General features: G+C 40.2%; 1 long non-coding RNA gene across 4 annotated transcripts in view; it reads left to right on the top strand.

Annotated features, from left to right (window-relative positions):
* The window catches only part of LOC105487889 (uncharacterized), a 550,215-nt gene that overhangs the window by 225,530 nt on the left and 305,583 nt on the right, over positions 1–19,102 (top strand). For 2 of the 4 annotated variants that reach the window (XR_011621438.1, XR_011621441.1), the window contains exon 1: positions 12,105–12,206. The exons of the other annotated variants lie outside the window; for them this stretch is intronic. This is a non-coding gene — a long non-coding RNA (uncharacterized lncRNA). Of the gene's footprint in view, positions 1–12,104; positions 12,207–19,102 lie in introns of those variants that run through there. 4 annotated transcript variants of the gene reach the window in all.

A 19,102-nucleotide genomic window follows, 5' to 3' on the forward strand; every position in this document is an offset into this window, starting at 1 on the left:
TACACCTTCTGCCTTTCAATTATTTAGTTAATTTACATTTAATGTACTACTAACGTCTTAGAGTTTAAACTTATTATTTTGCTCTTTATTGTTCATTTGTCCCTTCTGTTTTTTTCTCATGCTAATTTCCTGCCTTCTTTTGGATTAATCAGTTATTTTTTAGGACAAAAATTCTATTTTCTTTTTTGTATTGGCTTCTTATTAATATCTTTTAAAATTATGCTTTAATAAGAGCTATTTATGACAAACACACAGTCAATATCATACTGAATGGGCAAAAGGTAGAGGCATTCCCTTTGAAAAGTGACATAAGACAGGGATGCCCTCTCTCATCACTCCTATTCAACATAGTATTGGAAGTTCTCGCCAGGGCAATCAGGAAAGAGAAAGAAATAAAGAGTATTCAAGTAGGAAGAGAGGAAGTCAAATTGTCTCTGTTTGCAGATTATATGATTGTATATTTAGAAAACCCCATTGTCTCAGCCAAAAATCTCATTACGCTGACAACCAACTTCAGCAAAGTCTCAGTATACAAAATCAATGTGCAAAAATCACAAGCATTCCTATATACCAATAATAGACAAACAGAGAGCCAAATCATGAGTGAGCTCCCATTCACAATTGCTACAAAGAGAATAAAATACCTAGGAATACAACTTACAAGGGATGTGAAGTACCTCTTCAAGGAGAACTACAAACCACTGTTCAGGAAAATAAGAGAGGACACAAACAAATGGAAAAACATTCCATGCTCATGGATAGGAAGAATCAATATCATGAATATGGCCACACTGCCCAAAGTAATTTATAGATTCCATGCTATCCCCATCAAGCTACCATTGACTTTCTTCACGGAATTAGGAAAAACTACTTTAAATTTCAAATGGAACCAAAAAAGAGCCCGTATAGCCAAGACAATCCTAAGCAAAAAGAACAATGCTGGAGGCATCACGCTACCTGACTTCAAACTATACTACAAGGCTATAGTAACCAAAACAGCATGGTACTGGTATCAAAACAGATACATAGATCAATGGAACTGAACAGAGGCCTCAGAAATAATGCCACACATCTACAGCCATCCCTCTTTGACAAACCTGACAAAAACAAGCAATGGGGAAAAGATTCCCTATTTAATAAATGGTGTCGGGAAAACTGGCTAGCCATATGCAGAAGACTTGAAACTGGACCCCTTCCTTACACCTTATACAAAAATTAACTCAAGATGGATTAAAGAATTAAATGTAAGACCTAAAACCATAAAAACCCTAGAATAAAACCTGGACAATACCATTCAGGACATAGGCATGGGCAAAGAGTTCATGAGTAAAACACCAAAAGTAATGGCAACAAAAGCCAGAATTGACAAATGGGATCTAATTAAACTAAAGAACTTGTGCACAGCAAAAGAAACTATCTATCAGAGTGAACAGGAAACCTACATATTGGGAGAAAATTTTTGCAATCTATCCATCTGATAAAGGGCTAATATCCAGAATCTACAAAGAACTTAAATTTGCAAGAAAAAAACAAACAACCTCATCAAAAAGTGGGCAAAGGATATGAACAGACACTTCTCAAAAGAAGACATTTATGCAGCCAACAAACATATGAAAAAAGAAGCTCATCATCACTGGTCATTAGAGAAATGCAAATCAAAATCACAATGAGATATCACCTCATCCCAGTTAGAATGGCAATTATTACAAGGTCAGGAAACAACAGATACTAGAGAGGATGTGGAGAAATAGGAAAACTTTTATACTGTTGGTGGGAGTGTAAATTAGTTCAACTATTGTGGAAGACAGTGTGGCAATTCCTCAAGAATCTAGAACCAGAAATACCATTTGACCCAGCCATCTCATTACTGGGTATATATTCAAAGGATTACAAATCATTCTACTGTAAAGACACATGCACACGTATATTTGTTGCGGCACTATTCACAATAGAAAAGACTTGGAACCAACCCAAATGTCCATCAATGATAGACTGGATTAAGAAAATGTGGCACATATACACCATGGAATACTCTGCAGCCATTAAAAAAGGATGAGTTCATATCCTTTGCAGGGACATGGATGAAGCTGTAAACCATCATTCTCAGCAAACTAACATAGGAACAGAAAACCAAACACCCCATGTTCTCACTCATAAGTGGGAGTTGAACAATGGGAACACATGGACACAGGGAGGGGAACATTATACACCAGGGCCTGTCAGGGGGTTGGGGGCTAGGGGAGGGATAGCATTATGAAAAATACCTAATGTAGATGATGGGTTGATGGGTGCAGCAAACCACCATAGCACGTGTATACCTATGTAACAAACCTGCACGTTCTGCACATGTATCCCAGAACTTAAAGTATAATAAAAAAATTATGCTTTAGTGTTTGATCTAGGGCTAACGTTATGTATCCTTAATTTATCAGTCTGTTTAGAGTCCATAGTGTACCCTTAAAATTCCCCTTAAAACTTTTCACTTGGCACTTTCCATTCCCCACTTCAAAACTGTAATTACTTTAAAACATTCCCCATCCCTTTGTGCTATTGTTGTCATAGTTTTGCTTCTACATGCATATATATATGTTTTGAATAATAGTCTTAATAATAATATATAATAGTTAAATTTAAAATAATTGTTTACTTTAATCATTTGTTTTAAAAGTTGTCTTTTAAGGATAATAAAAATACGAAATATGGGGGTTGGCCAAGATGGCCACCTAGAAACAGGTAGTATGCACCATTCTTAGGAAGAGGAGCAGAAGGGGTAAGTGAATACAGCACCTTTAACTGAAACATTCAGGTGCACACATCAGGATTAATCATGGATAAAACTCGACCTACAGAGTATGGAGAAAAGTAAGGCAGGATGACCGCCCACCTAGGAGTGACGTGAAGCCAGGGGAACCACCCCTGCTCAGGGAAGCGGCAGTTGAGTGTGTGACCCTGGAAACCCATGCTTCTCCCATGGATCTTTGCAGCCCTAAGGTCAGGAGATCCTCTCGTGAACCCATTCCACCAGGGCCTTCAGTCTGACCTGCAGATCTACATGGAGTCTCGGCAGAGCAACTGCCCAGGCACATGTGTAGCCCTGGGAGCCTTAGATACTCAGGCTTCTTGGAAAAACCAGCTGAAACTCCAGCAAAATGGGAGGTTAGATTCCTGTACATACACCTAGGAAAGGGGCTGACTCCTGGGGGTTGAGCAGTGACAGTCTGTAGGTCCTGCTTCCACAGCACCTTGCAAGATAAGACCCACTGGTGTGGAACTCCAACCACCACAGGTAGCAGCATTACACCTCCTTGAGACATGGTTCCGGTGGGGGGAGGGTTGGGCCTCCATCTTTGCTGTTTCACAGCCCTAGTCATTGTTGCCTTAGGGCTCTAGGGAGTCAGAGGGAACTAGGGACTGGAGCAGCCCCCCAGCACAGCCCAGTAGCTCTACAGAGAAACAGTGAGACTGCTTATTCACCTGGATCCTGAATCCTGCTTCTCTTCACTGTGTGGAATCTCTCAACTGGGATCTCCAGTGAGATACCATCTCACTCCAGTCAGAATCGCTATTATTAAAAAGTCAAAAAATAACAGATGCTGGTGAGGTTGTGTAGAAAAGGGAATATTTATACACTGTTGGTGGGAGTGTAAATTAGTTCAACCATTGTGGGAAGCAGTGTGGCGATTCCTCAAAGAGCTAAAAACAGAATTACCATTCAACTCAGCAATCCCATTATTGGGTATATACCCAGAGGAATATAAATCATTCTACCATAGAGATACATGCACATGAATGTTCACTGCAACACTGTTTACAATAGCAAAGATGTGGAATCAACCTAAATGCCTGTCAATGATAGAATGGATAAAGAAAATGTAGTACATATACAACATGGAATACTATGCAGCTGTTATAAAGAATGAGGTCATGTCTTTTGCAGGAAAATGGATGGAGCTGGAGGCCATTATCCTTAGGAAACTAACACAGGAATAGAAAACCAAATACCGCATGTTCTCACTTACAAGTGGGAGCTAAATGATAACACGTGGACATAAAGAAGCAAACAACAGACACTGGCGCCTCTTTGAGGGTGGAGGATGGGAGGAGGAAGAGGAGCATAAAAAATAACTATTGGGTATTAGGCCTAGTACCTGCCTGATGAAATAATCTGTACAACAAACGCCCCCGCCCCCATGACACGAGTTTACCTACATAATAAACCTGCACATGTACCCTGAACCTAAAATAAAAGTTAAAAAAATATAAAGTATATGCCTTATATTTAACACTTACCACTTCTCATGCTCTTTAACACTATCTTCAGAGTTTCCATCTGGTGTCATTTTCCTTCAACCTGAAAAATACCCTTTTTCTTTTCTTGCAGTGCATGTTGGCTGGCAACAGAGGCTCTCAGCTGTTGTTTATCTGAAATTATCTATATTTCATCCTTGCTTTTGAATGATGACTATACTAGCTATTGATATTCTAGGTTGACGTATTTACCCTTCCAGCACCTTAAGGAAGGAGTTCCATTGTCTGTTGGTCTTTTCTGTTTATGATGGGAAGTAATAATTGTATTATTGGTCCCCTGATGTAATGTGTCTTCATTCCGGCTGCTTTCAAATTTTCTCTTTATCTTTGACTTTTGTTAGTTTCATTATGATATCCTAGGCATGGTGTTTTTTACGTTTATTTAGCCTGAAGTTCTCTAGCCTTTGGATCTGTAAGCTAATCTTTTCAAAAGTCAAATCTGGGGAAAATTTTGACCATTATTTCTTTAATTATTTTGCCCTATTCTCACTTTACTATTCTTCTAGGACTTATGATGTTTATGTTAGGCTGTTTGACATTGTCCCATAGGTCTCTGAAGCTCAGTTTATTTAGCTTTCTATTGAATAATTATACTAATAAAATAACTACCAATTATGAATACCTACCATGGGTAGGCATCATGTTAAATGCTTTATATATATTGTTTCATTTAATTATTCCAACAAACTTTATGAGGTATGTTTGATTAAAGTTGAAATTATGTAATATCTTCATTGCATAGATAATCCAAGGGTGTTATTTTTTTTCTTCACAGCATCAGCCTCCTTTGCATTTGGGTGTACCTATGTGTCTGAGTTCTGGCCAATAGAATATGGATGGAAATGATATATACCACCGCTAGGCTTGGCTAATAGAAATCCTCTAAGGAATTCTCTATCCTCTCTGTTCTCTGCCAGCTGAGTGTGTATGCTTATAATCCCAGCACTTTGGGAAGCTGAGGCAGGAGAATCATTTGAGACCAGGAATTTGAGACCAGCCTGGGCAACATAGCAAGACCCTGTCTCTACTAAAAATACTTTTTTTAAAAATTAAAAAAAAAAATAACCAAATGTGGTGGTGCATGCCTGTAGTCCCAGCTACTTGGGAGGCTGAGGTGAGAGGATCCCTTCAGCACAGAAGGTGGAGGCTGCAATGAGCTATGATCACACCACTGTACTCTACCCTGGGTGACAGTGAAAAACTCTGTCTCTAAAAAATAAATAAAAACAAAACAAAACAAGCTTATAATATTTTTGTTGAAAATGGTGAAGAGTTCATCAGCCTAAATCCCTGAATCACTGCATGGAACAGTTCCCCAACACTCTCCCCCATTTGCCTTGCTGCAGCTTCTACTTCACATGAATAAGAGATAAACTTCTTTTCCCCATGCTAATGAAATTTTAGGATTTATTTGTTATAAAATCAGTATTACCTTAACTAATGCAATATTAAAGCTCAGAAGAGTTTTAAATTTTACAGACAAAATAAGTAAGGGTCAGATAAGTTAAAGAATGTGTCCAAGGTCACACAGCTAATAGGTGGTGATGCCTGCATTTTTAAAACCAGAATTCTCTTACACAAAAGCATGCATCGGAATCACTATCTAGTTTTCCTTCCTTTCACATCTATGTCTCAGAAAAATGTTTTGCTACTTGATTTCGAGTGAAAATGTGATTATACATTCTTACCAAGCAGAGTAGAAAAAACAGAGGGTCTGGAGTCAGGAAATCTGGTTTCAGTGCAGGGTTTGTTGCTTTCTGCCTGCTTAATCGGGTGCACATCATGCAGTACCTACCTTGCAGGATTAACTCTATCATTACTTGCAGCAGCCATAGAAAAAGCAGGCAACATTTATTGAGCTTTTGCACACATTATCTCACCACTCTCTGGTGCAAGTACTATTATTATGCTGAAGTGTATAAATGAGGGAACACAGAGGTTAACTTTAAGGATAATCTTCAATAAAATAATGTGTTCATAGTACCAAGCACAGTGCCCGGCATATAATTAAGTACAAATGCATGTTTGTTCTTTTTTTTCTTGTATCTTTATATATTGTTCAGTAGAATCACAAACAACATGATGCATTCAACCAAACACTAACACAGATAATATTCTAGGGTCGTGTTTTTTGTCACTCAGGTTGCCAGTTCAGATTTAAACTCTTTACCTTCCAAAATACATCCCCAAAAGGCAATTCCTTCTTCATTCAGTAACCCATTCACTTGGAACTATTTCATTAACTGACGGCTTCTAGAATTTTCATTGATGGAAATGGAAGTTCTAGATGACCACATCTTGTTCATCTCCCTGTACAGCTAGGGAAGGGTGAGAAAAGACCCTTTTTGCATTTTACTAAAAAATAACTCATTCAGCATTGCAAATTCAGAAAAAACACTAAATTATATTTGAGCTAAATTAATCTATGTGAATTAGACTGATACTTAAATTATTTTCTTTATATAAATTTCATTATAGTTACCCAAAACATCCTGGTATGTGGGGTGTTAAGTGGTTCATGAGTAAAGCTTAAATGCCAAAATTAATAGCGCAGCTGTGCAGAGAGCAGAATTTGAGCTTTAACTCCATTATGATTTTGCTTTTTGGAGACTGAATATTGTATCTTAAGTTTGGGCAAAGGATTTGAGGAGGATGAACCTGTAGATGTAGAGTAAATGATGAATTAGGTAGTAAGGTAAAATTATAACAAGTGGGGGCAAGTTGCTAGCTTCCATACTGAATGGAAACCATCTTTTGTTCACAGCTCACTCAGTCCTACTGCTCTGAGCATGCTCTCTTGCGTTTTGTTGTAGACAAAAGCTGCATGTTAACTTTGAGCTTCCAGAGGCAGTCATGGACCTGGCTTTGCAGTCTCTACTCTAGATTCTGACAGTACTGAGACACCTGGGCCAGTCTACTTCAGAGTAATCATAGCCGAAGTGCAGCAAGTTAATTGGTCACTCTCTAAGTGGACCAAACACACCTGAACGTCTATGAATCTTTGGACAGACCTCCAATCATTGGAGAGCTATAGAAAAAGCATGAAAGATCATCTCTTCCAGGCCTAAATCCTTGTGGCACTCCCAGAATAATAACACAATAACCTGTATGACCCCTTTTCCTACTGTAGACATGCATAAGATTTGTGTCACTTTGATTTTTCCAGATTAAAGCTGTCTACAGCACCCACGTATCCATATTAGCAGACTAGCCCATCTCTCCTCCTCTCCTATTCTGAATTATCCAAGAGCTCCAAGGTTTTCTCAGTCCAAAAGATCCGATCTTGCCTCAAAATAGTTCTTGGAGGAAAAACTTGGCAATGTGGTAAACCCATTTTTAGTCTCTTTTCTTCTATTGTTGCTTCTGTAACTGTCACGTGGCCCAGGTCTTAAAAACAGAAGATATGCCTAGTTGTTTGCCCTCCAGGAATCACATGTTTCTTTCTGGATGCCTGGGTGCTGCTCTGGGCATTGGACCATTTCATCTGCTGACAGGGCAAGTGGAGGGAGAAAGGAGAGACCTCTCCCTGCAGTGTTCTCTGGCTCCTCAAATCCCAGCAATTTAACAGGAGACTGGAGAGGGCCTTCCAGTGGTGTTTTGGGGAAGGACCTTCCTGCCCCTCTCAGAGTCACCTTAGCCAAAGATTCCCCAAGTCAACAATGGCCTAGGCTCTGATATTTTAATTCTTGATTCCTTCATACCAGGGCAACAGCCAGCCCCAGGGAGTGCTATGTAAGAAACAGGCTCTGGAGCCCATGACCTCAGGAACCCTCAGACCATCCCCCTTCCATCTTCACATTGCTGCCCTGGAAGTCCTTCCTCCTCTCTGTTCCAAGTCCTCATCTGTCCCCCACCACAGAATGAATGACACTACTTTTAAGAGTCAAGCTTTCTTATTTCAAATCACATATCAATAGTTATAAAAATAATGTCCCAAATACAGTGGTCATGTATAAGGAATAGATGAGGAAGATTTTCTTAGCATAGTTTTGTAGATGAGGACACTGAAGCCCAGAGACATTAAGTGACTTTATCAAGGACACAGAGCAGAGCCAGAGATAGACCCCACATCTGTCTGATTCCCTAAAAATGAACCTATAGGTATGAGCATTATTTTTAGCATCATCACCTGGAACACAGACAAGAAGGAATGCACCTGGGTGGAGAGGTGGTGATACCAGTGACTACATCAAGGATACAAGTGCCATAAGGCTGTGGCAAAAATCCACCCAGGACAAAGGCTGGAACTGCACCCTCTCAGACCCCTTCTCTCTGGTTAGGGCGTGCCATCTTCTTCCTCCTTGGTCTCTCCTCCTGTCACACATAAGGCCAAGATGTCAAGTCCCTGTGATATCCATTCCTAGGTTGGAACTTCTTCCTTCCAGGCACTGCCACTGACTGGATCCAGTGGGCCAGGAATGGACCCATCCTGAGTGCCCAGGGCTTGGTAGGCACGGGCCCATTAACTAGACTCTTAGTTAATGTTTGTTATATGAACAAAGATGGATATTCACTAGACATGCACATCAGAGAGATGGTCAATTCACCACCCCCTTCAAAGGGTAACAGCCCCATCGACAAAAAGTCACCCTAGATAGTTTCTTGAATGAAGAATTGCTATTTAACATTCCTGAATTGTAGTGAATATTGGACTTGAGGGCAGCTGATTCCTATGCTGGCTACTGAGCCATAGGGAAGTCAAGCCCAGCCTGAAAATTGAGGGAGGACAAGGGAATGAGCCTGACCAGCACGATTTCTCCCTTTGTTTCATCTACTAGATTATCCAAGAGCTCCCCAGGAAGACCAGCCACATCAACAAAAGGAGAACTAGATGAGCAGTGAGACTGACTTCCTTACTCACCTGGAAGAGTACATAAAATAAGCCAATGTGTAAGAGATGAAGAACAAAAAGACACAAATAGGAGAAAACAAACACTAAAGTCCCAGGACTGGTGATTCCTTAGATTTCAGATAACAAACTGGCTTCTTTTGTGATCCTGTCTCTTTTATTTAATGTTCATCCCAACAACAAATCTATATTATTCGAGGTAGCTTAACAGAGTCTCTGTTTGCAGCCAAACCAAAAGATCCCTTTTTGAGGTGGGTAAGGGCATGGCCCTGCTTTGGGGGTGCTGTCTTCTCTCTACCAGACAAACCCTCTGCTTCTGCCCCAGCATGGTCTGTCTCTGTGCTTGTTTCTGGTTCAACCTGGCATGTTTTCCTCCTGGATCTCCTAATGAGGTTCTTGGCCTTCCTCCTACAGCTTCATGGCCTCCTTCAACAGGGACCCTACAGGTCCAAACATGGGAGGACCGAGCTCCAGAGGTGGGTGCAGCACCCTCAGTGGATAGTGGTGAATGTTTATAAGAGCCATCTTTCTCCTCCTTCCCCACTGTCTTAGGGTTCTGTCCTCACACTGCCTCTTCTCACACCCTCGGTTTGCGGCTTCTCCTGAGTAGTGTCTCTGGACAAGAAGAAACCCGTCTCTCTTGGGTCTGGCTCACTTTCATGTTAGGTGCCTCTCTGGGTCCCACCTGGCTTCAGGTTTCTTGTCTCATCTTTTGGATTATCCAAGAGCTCCCCAGGAAGACCAACCACATCAACAAAAGGAGAACTAGATGAGCAGTGAGACTGACTTCCAAAACTTTGTGTTGAATGAGATTTGCAAATCTAGTGCATTTTGGAAGTTTACATTTCCAGAGAATGGTTTAACTCTCTGGTTAATCTAAAAACTCAACAGGAGAAGACGACTATATTCCGGTTTCACTTCTAAAGCAACAGAAGAATTCTAGGTTCTGGGATCTAGCATCTTAGCAACCTGTTCTTCATGAATGAGGAAACAGGATTGGAAAGGCCAAGCCCCTTGCCTAATTTCAGATCCATTAAAGAATCCTAAAATCCTCAGACTGATGCTTGTCTTCTTCACCAAAGACCCTCCCTGAAGTGCTTTCTTAATGGTATAAGCTATATAGTTAATAAGTTTGTTAGTGAGGTTACTGAGGAGGGAGTGAGGGCATGTGCAAACTGGATGTTATATATACATATACTATGTCATTTAATTCTTAAATCACCCTTTGAGATGATTATTACTGTTCTCACTTTAGAAACAATAAAACTAAGGCTCAAGGAGGTTAAATAATAATGATAACGATGACAGCTATCATGTGTTAAATGCTTGTTACATGCCAGTTTTAAATGATTTACATGCAGCAACTCAATCCTGCACACAAAAACCCTATTAGGTAAGCACTATTACTAACCAAATTGCCTGGGAACACACAGCCTAGATTTGAATCAGGTCCCACCACTCCAACAGCTGCATTTGAGCTAAAGCAGATGTTCCTAGAACAAATCAAATTTCTATGTAAAAATGTGTGGGAAATTTCAAGGAACCAGCATCAAGCATGCAAACATGTTTATTGCAATTGTGTCCTAGATAAACAAGAATCTCTGCAAGGTGGATGGATAAGGTTTATTTCATGTTTGTTTCCCCAGTGCACTCAGCATGCTGGGGCGTAGCAAGTGTTACTTGATAGATAAATGAATGAATGAATATAAAATATTTTCATTGCTTTGCCATTAACTAATTTAGTGACCTTAGGCAATAGCTTGGTCTCTCTAAGCCTTTACTTCCTACTTGTAAAATGCTGATGAGAAAAAGAAGGAGGCATGTAGTCCTAATCACTTAGCTTAACCTCTGTGCTGATTTTTGGCGGGGGTTGGGGGCACTTGAGTCGCTTCCCTGGGGCTCCCAGAGAGCTGGGAGAACAATGCAAAGTCTAAGCCTACACCTTCAGAATAATTTTCCTTTTCACACCAGGTCTTGTTGGAAGTCACCTGTTATAGGTCAAGTCAGTCTCAAGCTGGAGGAAACCAAAAATTCTTAGGAACAATATAGTGTCTCCAAAAAATTATTGGAGACAATCATTTGGTCTCCCATAATCTTTGCTCACTGGTATTAGGCTTGTGAATATGTGATATTGCTTGGGAAAATACACTTTGCAGTTGGAATTAAGTTGATAATCAGCTGGCATTAAGTCAGGACATTATTCTGGATTATTCAAGTAGGCCCAATATTATTGCATGGGTACATAAAGTCAGAAGAGGAAGGCAAAAGAGTCAATGAGAGAAATATGGCAAAAGATGAGGAGGCAGAAGAGATAGAAAAGATGCAGAATCATGAGGACTTGACACACTTCCTGTCATTAAAGATGAAGGATGGAGGCCATGAGGCAGGCAGCATCTAGGAGTTGAAAGCAGTTCCCAGATGATGGCCAGCAGGGGATCAGGAACCTCAGCCCTACAACCACATGGAACTAAATTCTGGTAGTAACCTGAATGTCACTGGACATTCTTGTCTCCAGAAAGGAATGTAGCCCAGCTGACACCTTGATTTTGGCCTTATGAGACTCAAAGCACAGAACCAGAAAGATCCACCAGACTTTTGGCCCACACATCTGTAAGGTAATAGATTTTTGTTGTCTTAAGCCACTAAATATGTGGTAATTTGTTATAGAAACTGTGGAAAACTAATACAGGTTTCAAGTAGAAACAGGAGTCAATCTTAGTACCTGAAAAAAGGGAAATGTAATGCATCCACTTTGTTATCCTGGTGGTGGAAGAGCTGAAAAGTCAAAGAGAAAACAGAGGAAAACCTAGAGATTGGTACTAGCAGGGAATGATGACTACTCCTAGGCTCTGGGAACAAAAGGGGGAGTTTGGATGACTGGAACCAAGGGGAGGATTAATAGGCGGAATTTGGAACCAGTGTGGAGATGCTGCTATTGCTAAGGATGCAACATTAGGTATGGAAAGAGAAAAATGACTTCCCATTGGCCAAACACAGTGAAAATCTGGCTGACATGGGAACCTTGGAAACACAGCCTGCATGGCACAGGGTGAGGAATGGTGGTGTAAAGTTGGGGAGGGAGACAGATTTCAAGTAAATGGGTCTAGGATTGACATCACATTTCTCTGGAAGTTAGATGGAAGGCAGCTTAGTTGTCTATCATAGATTTTTACCCTGGTATATTTTGAAACTATGTTATTATATTGAAGTAGTTTATAATTGTTACATTTTTGAAGTAAACTTTAAAAAATTGCCATTATATAGTGATCCTTTTCAAGTCTAATAATGCTTTTGGCCTTAAAGTGTTTTTCTGATATCATAAAACCAACTTTCCTTCATCTGGTATTTTCCTGATACATAGTTTTCTGTACTTGTTACCTTTCTGTGTTCTTTTAAGTGTGTTGCATATAAGCATTTGGCTAGATTTTTAAAAATTCGTATCTAAACATCTCTGTTTTTTAATTGGTGAGTATAGTCCATTTATATTTATTGTGGTTGCTGATGTATTTAGTTTCATTTTTACCTTTTACTTGGTGTTTTTAAATTTTTCTCTCGTTTTATGCTTCTTTCCTCTAACTTTCCTTCTTATTTGAAAGTTCTTTACTGTTTTCCCCCCCTTAATTGTTACCCTTAAAATTTTAACATGCCTGTCTAGCTTAAAGCCCCAAACTATCAATAGTTCCACACTCATTCACAACATTGCAAGGAACCTAAAAACACCTCAGTCCTGATAACCTGCCTGTGGCCTAACATGCTATTATTTTCTGGTATTTTATTCCTATCTTGCTTTTTCTTTTCTGTAATCTATTCCACATATTTGATACATATAAAATAATTTATCCAAGTGATATGGTTTGGCTCCATGTCCCCACCAAAATCTCATCTTGTAGTTCCCATAATTCCCACATGTCATGGGAGGGGCCTGGTGGGAGATGACTGAATTCTGGAGGCAGGTCTTTCCCGTGCTGTTCTTGTGCTAGTGAATGGGTCTCATGAGATCCAATAGTTTTAAAAATGGGAATTGCCCTGCACAAGCTCTCTCTTTGCCTGCTGCCATCCACATAAGATGTGACTTGCTCCTTTTTGCCTTTTTCCATGATTGTGAGGCCTCGCCAGCCATGTGGAACCATAACTGCTTAAACCTCTTTCTTTTGTAAATTGCCCAGTCTTGGGTATGTTTTTATCAGTAGCAAGAAAATGGACTAATACAGAAAATTGGTACCAATAGAATGGGGTATAAATGGGTAACAGGCAGAGGTTGAAAAATTTGTTGGGCTTAGAAGAAGACAGAAAAGGCCAGGTGTGGTGGCTCCCTGCACTTTGAGAGGCCGAGGCAGGCGGATCACAAGGTCAGGAGATCAAGACCATCCTGGCTAACATGGTGAAACCCCGTCTCTACTAAAAATACAAAAATTAGCCAGACATGGTGGCAGGCACCTGTAGTCTCAGCTACTCGGGAGGCCAAGGCAGAAGAATGGCATGAACTTGAAAGGTGGAGCTTGCCATGAGCCAAGATCGCGCCACTGCAACAGAGCAAGACTCCATCTCAAAAAAAAAAAAAAAAAGGCAGAAAAATGTGGGAAATTTGGAACTTTCTAGAAACTTGTTGAATGGCTTTGCCCAAAATGCTGATAGTGATATGAATAATAAAGTCCAGGCTAAGGTGGTCTCAGATGGAAATGTGGAACTTGTTGGGAACTGGAGCAAAGGTAACTCTTGTTATGTCTTAGCAAAGAGAATGGTGGCATTTTGCTCCTGTCCCAGAGATTTGTGGAACTTTGAACTTGAGAGAGATGATTTAGGGTAACTGGTGGAAGAAATTTCTAAGCAGCAGAGCATTCAAGAGGTGACTTTGGTGCTGTTGAAAGCATTCCGTTTTATAAGGGAAGCAGAGCATAAAAGTTCAGAAGATTTGCAGCCTGACAATGTGATAGAAAAAAAAAATCCCATTTTCTGAGGAGAAATTCAAGCCTGTTGCAGAAATTTGCCTAAGTAACGAGAAGCCAAATGTTATTCCCCAAGACAATGGAGAAAATGTCTCTAGGGCATGTCAGAGGTCTTCACAGCAGCCCCTCCCATCACAGGCCTGGAGGCCTAGGAGGAAAAAGTGGTTTCATGGGCCAGGCCCAGGGTAACCATGTTGGGTGCACCCTAGGGACTTGGTGCCCTGCATCTTAGCCTCTCCAGCCATGGCTGAAAGGGGCCAATGCAGAGCTCAGGCTGTGGCTTTAGAGGGTGCAAGCCTCAACCCTTGTCAGCCTCCCTGTAGTGTTGAGCCTGTGAGTGCACAAAAGTCAAGAATTGAGATTTGGGAACCTCCACCTAGATTTCAGAAGATGTATGGAAACATGTGGATGCCCAGGCAGATGTTTGCAGCAGGGGTGGGGCTCTCATGGAGAACCTTTGCTAGGGCAGTACAGAAGGGAAATGTGGGGTCAGAGCCCCCACACAGAGTCCCTGTTGGGGCACTGCCTAGTAGAGCTGTGAGAAGAGGGCCACCATCCTTCAGATCCCAGGATGGTAGATCCACCGACAGCTGGCACTATGTGCTTGGAAAAGCCACAGACACTCAATGCCAGGGCTTGAAGGCAGCCAGAAGGGAGGCTGTACCCTGCATAGTGATAGGGATAGAGCTCCCCAGGACCATGGGAACCCACCTCTTGCATCAGGGTGATCTGGATGTGAGACATGGATTCAAGGAGATCATTTTGGAGTTTTAAGATTTGACTGCACTACTGGAGTATGGACTTGCAGGAGGCCTGTAGCTCATTTGTTTTGGTCAATTTCTCCCATTTGGAATTGCTGTATTTACCCAATTCCTGTACCCCTATTGTATCTAGGAAGTAACTAACTTGCTTTTGATTTTACAGGTTTATAGGCAGAAGGGACTTGCCTTGTCTCAGATGAGACTTTGGACTCTGGACTTTTGAGTTAATGCTGAAATGAGTTGAGACTTTGGGGACTGTTGGGAAGGTGTAATTGGTTTTGAAATGTAAAGATATGAGATTTGGGAGGGGCCAAGGGTGGAATGATATGGTTTGGCTCTGTGTCCCAACCCAAATCTCACCTGGTAACTCCCATAATTTCCATGTGTTGTGGGAGGGACCTGGTGGGAGATGACTGAATTATGGGGGCAGGTCTTTCCTGTGCTATTCTTGTGATGGTGAATGGGTCTCACAAGATCTGAGGGTTTTAAAAATGTGGGTTTCCCTGCACAAGCTCTCTCTTTGCCTCCTGCCATCCACATAAGATGTTAATTGCTCCTCCTTGCTTCCACCATGATTGTGAGGCCTCCCCAGCCACGTGAAACTGTAAGTGCATTAAACCCCTTTCTTTTGTAAATTGCACAGTCTCAGATATGTCTTTTTTTGGCATCATGAAAACAGAATAATACACCAAGTTATAAAACATGACAATTGATGAACATCCATGTATCCACCATCAAGTGTATGGTTTATGCATTACCTGTAAATTGTTATGTGCTTTTTCTCTATCACCTTCTCCTCTATTTCCTCCTCAGAGGGAACCACTTCTGATGTTTTTTTGTTACTTGTTTTTATCTGAAAAATTTGTTGAATTGCAGCAACAATAGAAAAACAGAAAAATTTGTTGAATTGCAACAACAATAGAAAAACAGAAAAATTTGTTGGATTGCAGCAACGATAGAAAAATTTTAAATTTAAACAATTTTAACAAAGGTTAACTAACTTTGTTGGATATGTTTAATAATGTTATACTCTTTTTAGGACTTGCTTTAAAAAAACTCAACATTATATTTTCAAGAAAACACATTGCTTTGTGTAGCTGCATTTTATTCCTATCCACTGCTATATAATATTCCATGAGTGAGATCATAATTTGTTATCTATTTTCTTCCAATAGGTAGTTTCTCCAGTTTTTCTATTATGAACAACGCTTTTGTGAGAATTCATGTATTAGTCAGTTTTCACATTGCTCTGAAGAACTGCCTGAGACTGGGTAATTTATAAAGGAAATAGGTGTAATTGACTTACAGTTCCACATGGCTAGGGAGGACTCAGGAAAGTTATAATCATGGCAAAAGGGGAAGAGGGCACCTTCTTCACAAATAACATTTGGCAAGAGAGAGTATGAACATGTGAAGGAGGAACTGTCAAACACTTATAAAAGCATCAGATCTTGTAAGAGCTCACTCGCTATCATGAGTACAGCATGGGGAACCACCCCCATGATCTAATCACCTCTCACCCAGTTTCTCCCTCGACATGTAGATATCATGGGGGTTACAATTCAAGATGAGATTTGGGTGGGGACACAGCCAAATCATATTGATTCATGTCATCTAGGATGTATACTTAAGAACAGAAGAACTGGGGCATTGCTGAAAACTATTTAGCATTTTATTTTATCTCCACATTTTAGATATGCCTATCTACTATTCTTTTTTTGCATCTTAGACCTCCCTTCTGGAATAATTTTCCTTTCCATAAATCGTCCTTTAGAAGTTACTAAATGATGCTGGGCACAGTGACTCACACTTGTAATCCCAGCACTTTGGGAGGCTGAGGCAGGTGAACCACTTGAGGCCAGGAATTCGAGACCAGCCTAGCCAACATGGTGAAACCCCATCTCTACTAAAAAATACAAAAATTAGCCAGGTGTGGTGGCACACACCTATAATCCCAGCTACTTGGGAGGCTGAGGCATGATAATCACTTGAACCTGGGAGGTGGAGGTTTCAGTGAGCTGAGATCGCACCACTGCACTCCAGCCTGGGTGACAAAGTGAGAACTGGTCTCAAAAATAATAAGTTACTTAATGAAGACATCACACTTTCCCATCTCAGCTTTGAAAATGTTGCCAGCCATCACCTTCCCCCAGATTAAAGTTTGAAAAATTATTCTTTGAGTGAAATTGATAACTTAAGAGAAAAGTACTTATGAATAATGACATTTGGGAGTGCCTGTATCAAAGGGCTGAGTCTTTGCCCTATGCCTTCATGTGAAACCTTCAATACCCGCAGAGGTGACAATAGCATTTCTCACTTCAGTTTTAAATATGAAAGACAACCAAGGATATATAGGCACCCATAGAAAAGGGAGTAATCTTTGGAAGGAAGACATGGGATTCTGGAAACAGGTTGAATGTAAAGATGTTTCCTTGGTAAGTATTGGAAAATTCATCATGAGCAGTACATAGCAGACCTGAAGGGCAGCCATTGGATCGAGCAGGAGAATCCAACCTTCTTGGTGTGATGGATTAAATTATTTGTCTCAAATTCTCCTCCCCTTTCTGCAGACACATAATTGGCACACACTTATGGTAGGGGAGCTTGACTTTGGGCTTGCCTGTGTGAATTCCTTGGGCATATGGCATGCGGGTTGAAGTAGAAGTTGCCAGCTCTCTGTCTAGTTCTCAAGGGATTTGTATGTTTCTTATTTATTTCTCTTGCTTCTATAATCACCATGTAAAGTCCACTAGCTGGCTGGTCCTGGGAGAAAAGTGAGATACAGATGGTGCAGAATCAAGCCTGCAGATCCATGCAATTAATGGTAACCTTTTAAGGCAATTGAGCTTTACTGAAGAAATAGCTAACCAATACAAGTAGAGATATGATCGAGATATTATACATCTCCTGATGTGCAAGGAGGAAATACATCATGTGATCCACTTGTAAATAATATTTTATAATGTAAACGTCAAATACTGATTTAACCAAAATTGAGATACGATAGTTAGGAGGACGGGGATGCAAAGCGAGTTGGGGTGTGCGCGTGCGCTACTGGGGATTTCACGGGTAAAATACTCTTTCAAAATAGAAAATTGTGGAAGAAAAGTAGTTGCTCAGTAATATATGTTTTTTTTCTTTCATAGTAAGAAAAATTTAGCTAATAGTATGGCTTCTCAGCATAAGGACCAGAGTTCCCAACATCACCTGTAGTGAGATGGGGCCATTACACTAAATACTAAACAGTAAGATATAAGTAGAATTAATCTATACATTTCCTGGATTATAGTCTTAAAGGGAAGCAACAAGTTCCCATTCTCATCTCCCATCCCATTGGATGAATTGTGGTCATGGTGATAGCCTGCCTTAGATCAGGTGATTAAGGGTTCTTCTAACTTGATGCTCTGCCTTCAGTTACAAAGAAAAATCATTCTTTACTTTAAGGCACTGCCATTTTATTCTCTGTCACAATATCCCAACCTATATCTTAACTCAGAAACCAAAAAGTAACATATGAAGTTGAACAATCAAGAATGAGTGGTATAGGGTATTATTTAGAAATATTTCATTAAATACCAGAAGAAATACTTAAAAGACTTAAAAAAAAAGTTGCCACTGGAAAGTCTTAAAGTTATAGAGAGGGATAGAGTAGGGAACCAGTTGTTTGTTCTTTTGAACTGTGTACATTCATTATTCCCATTAAAATTACATTAAAAATCTTTCTCACACAGATTCATACACAATTTTATAATTTGTGATTGCTATCACCTTGAGTGAAATAGGTTCTAACGCAGAAAATTGTGATTTAAAGTATTAGAGAAAACACCAAGATAACAAGAGTTTCATCTGAAACCATACAACTGCTGACAAAAGTTTGATCAATGACATCACTCTCATGTTTGTAAGCTGAAAGCATAAATATATTTTAGATTAGAGGATGGTTTCAAAACAGCTAGACTTTAGTAAAACCAAAGTTATTCATGACCTTAGTATGAGACTGTGAGAGAAGTGGTGAGGGTGCAAACACAATATATATAGGGGGCAAACCTCTTTTAGTGATAGAGTGTGACTAGAATTTAAGTGTGAACTGACTTTTTTTTAAGGAGTATTAGGGAAAGTGGTGAAAGCTAGCCAAGGTTCCACAAAGAGTTTAGGACTACATAAATGTTTCATTCAAAAAGTATTGAGTTTTTATCATGTGCCAGATACTGTGCTGGGTTCTGGCCACACAATCTGAA

Source organism: Macaca nemestrina, chromosome 3 (genome assembly GCF_043159975.1).
Source record: "Macaca nemestrina isolate mMacNem1 chromosome 3, mMacNem.hap1, whole genome shotgun sequence".
Lineage (NCBI taxonomy): Eukaryota > Metazoa > Chordata > Mammalia > Primates > Cercopithecidae > Macaca > Macaca nemestrina.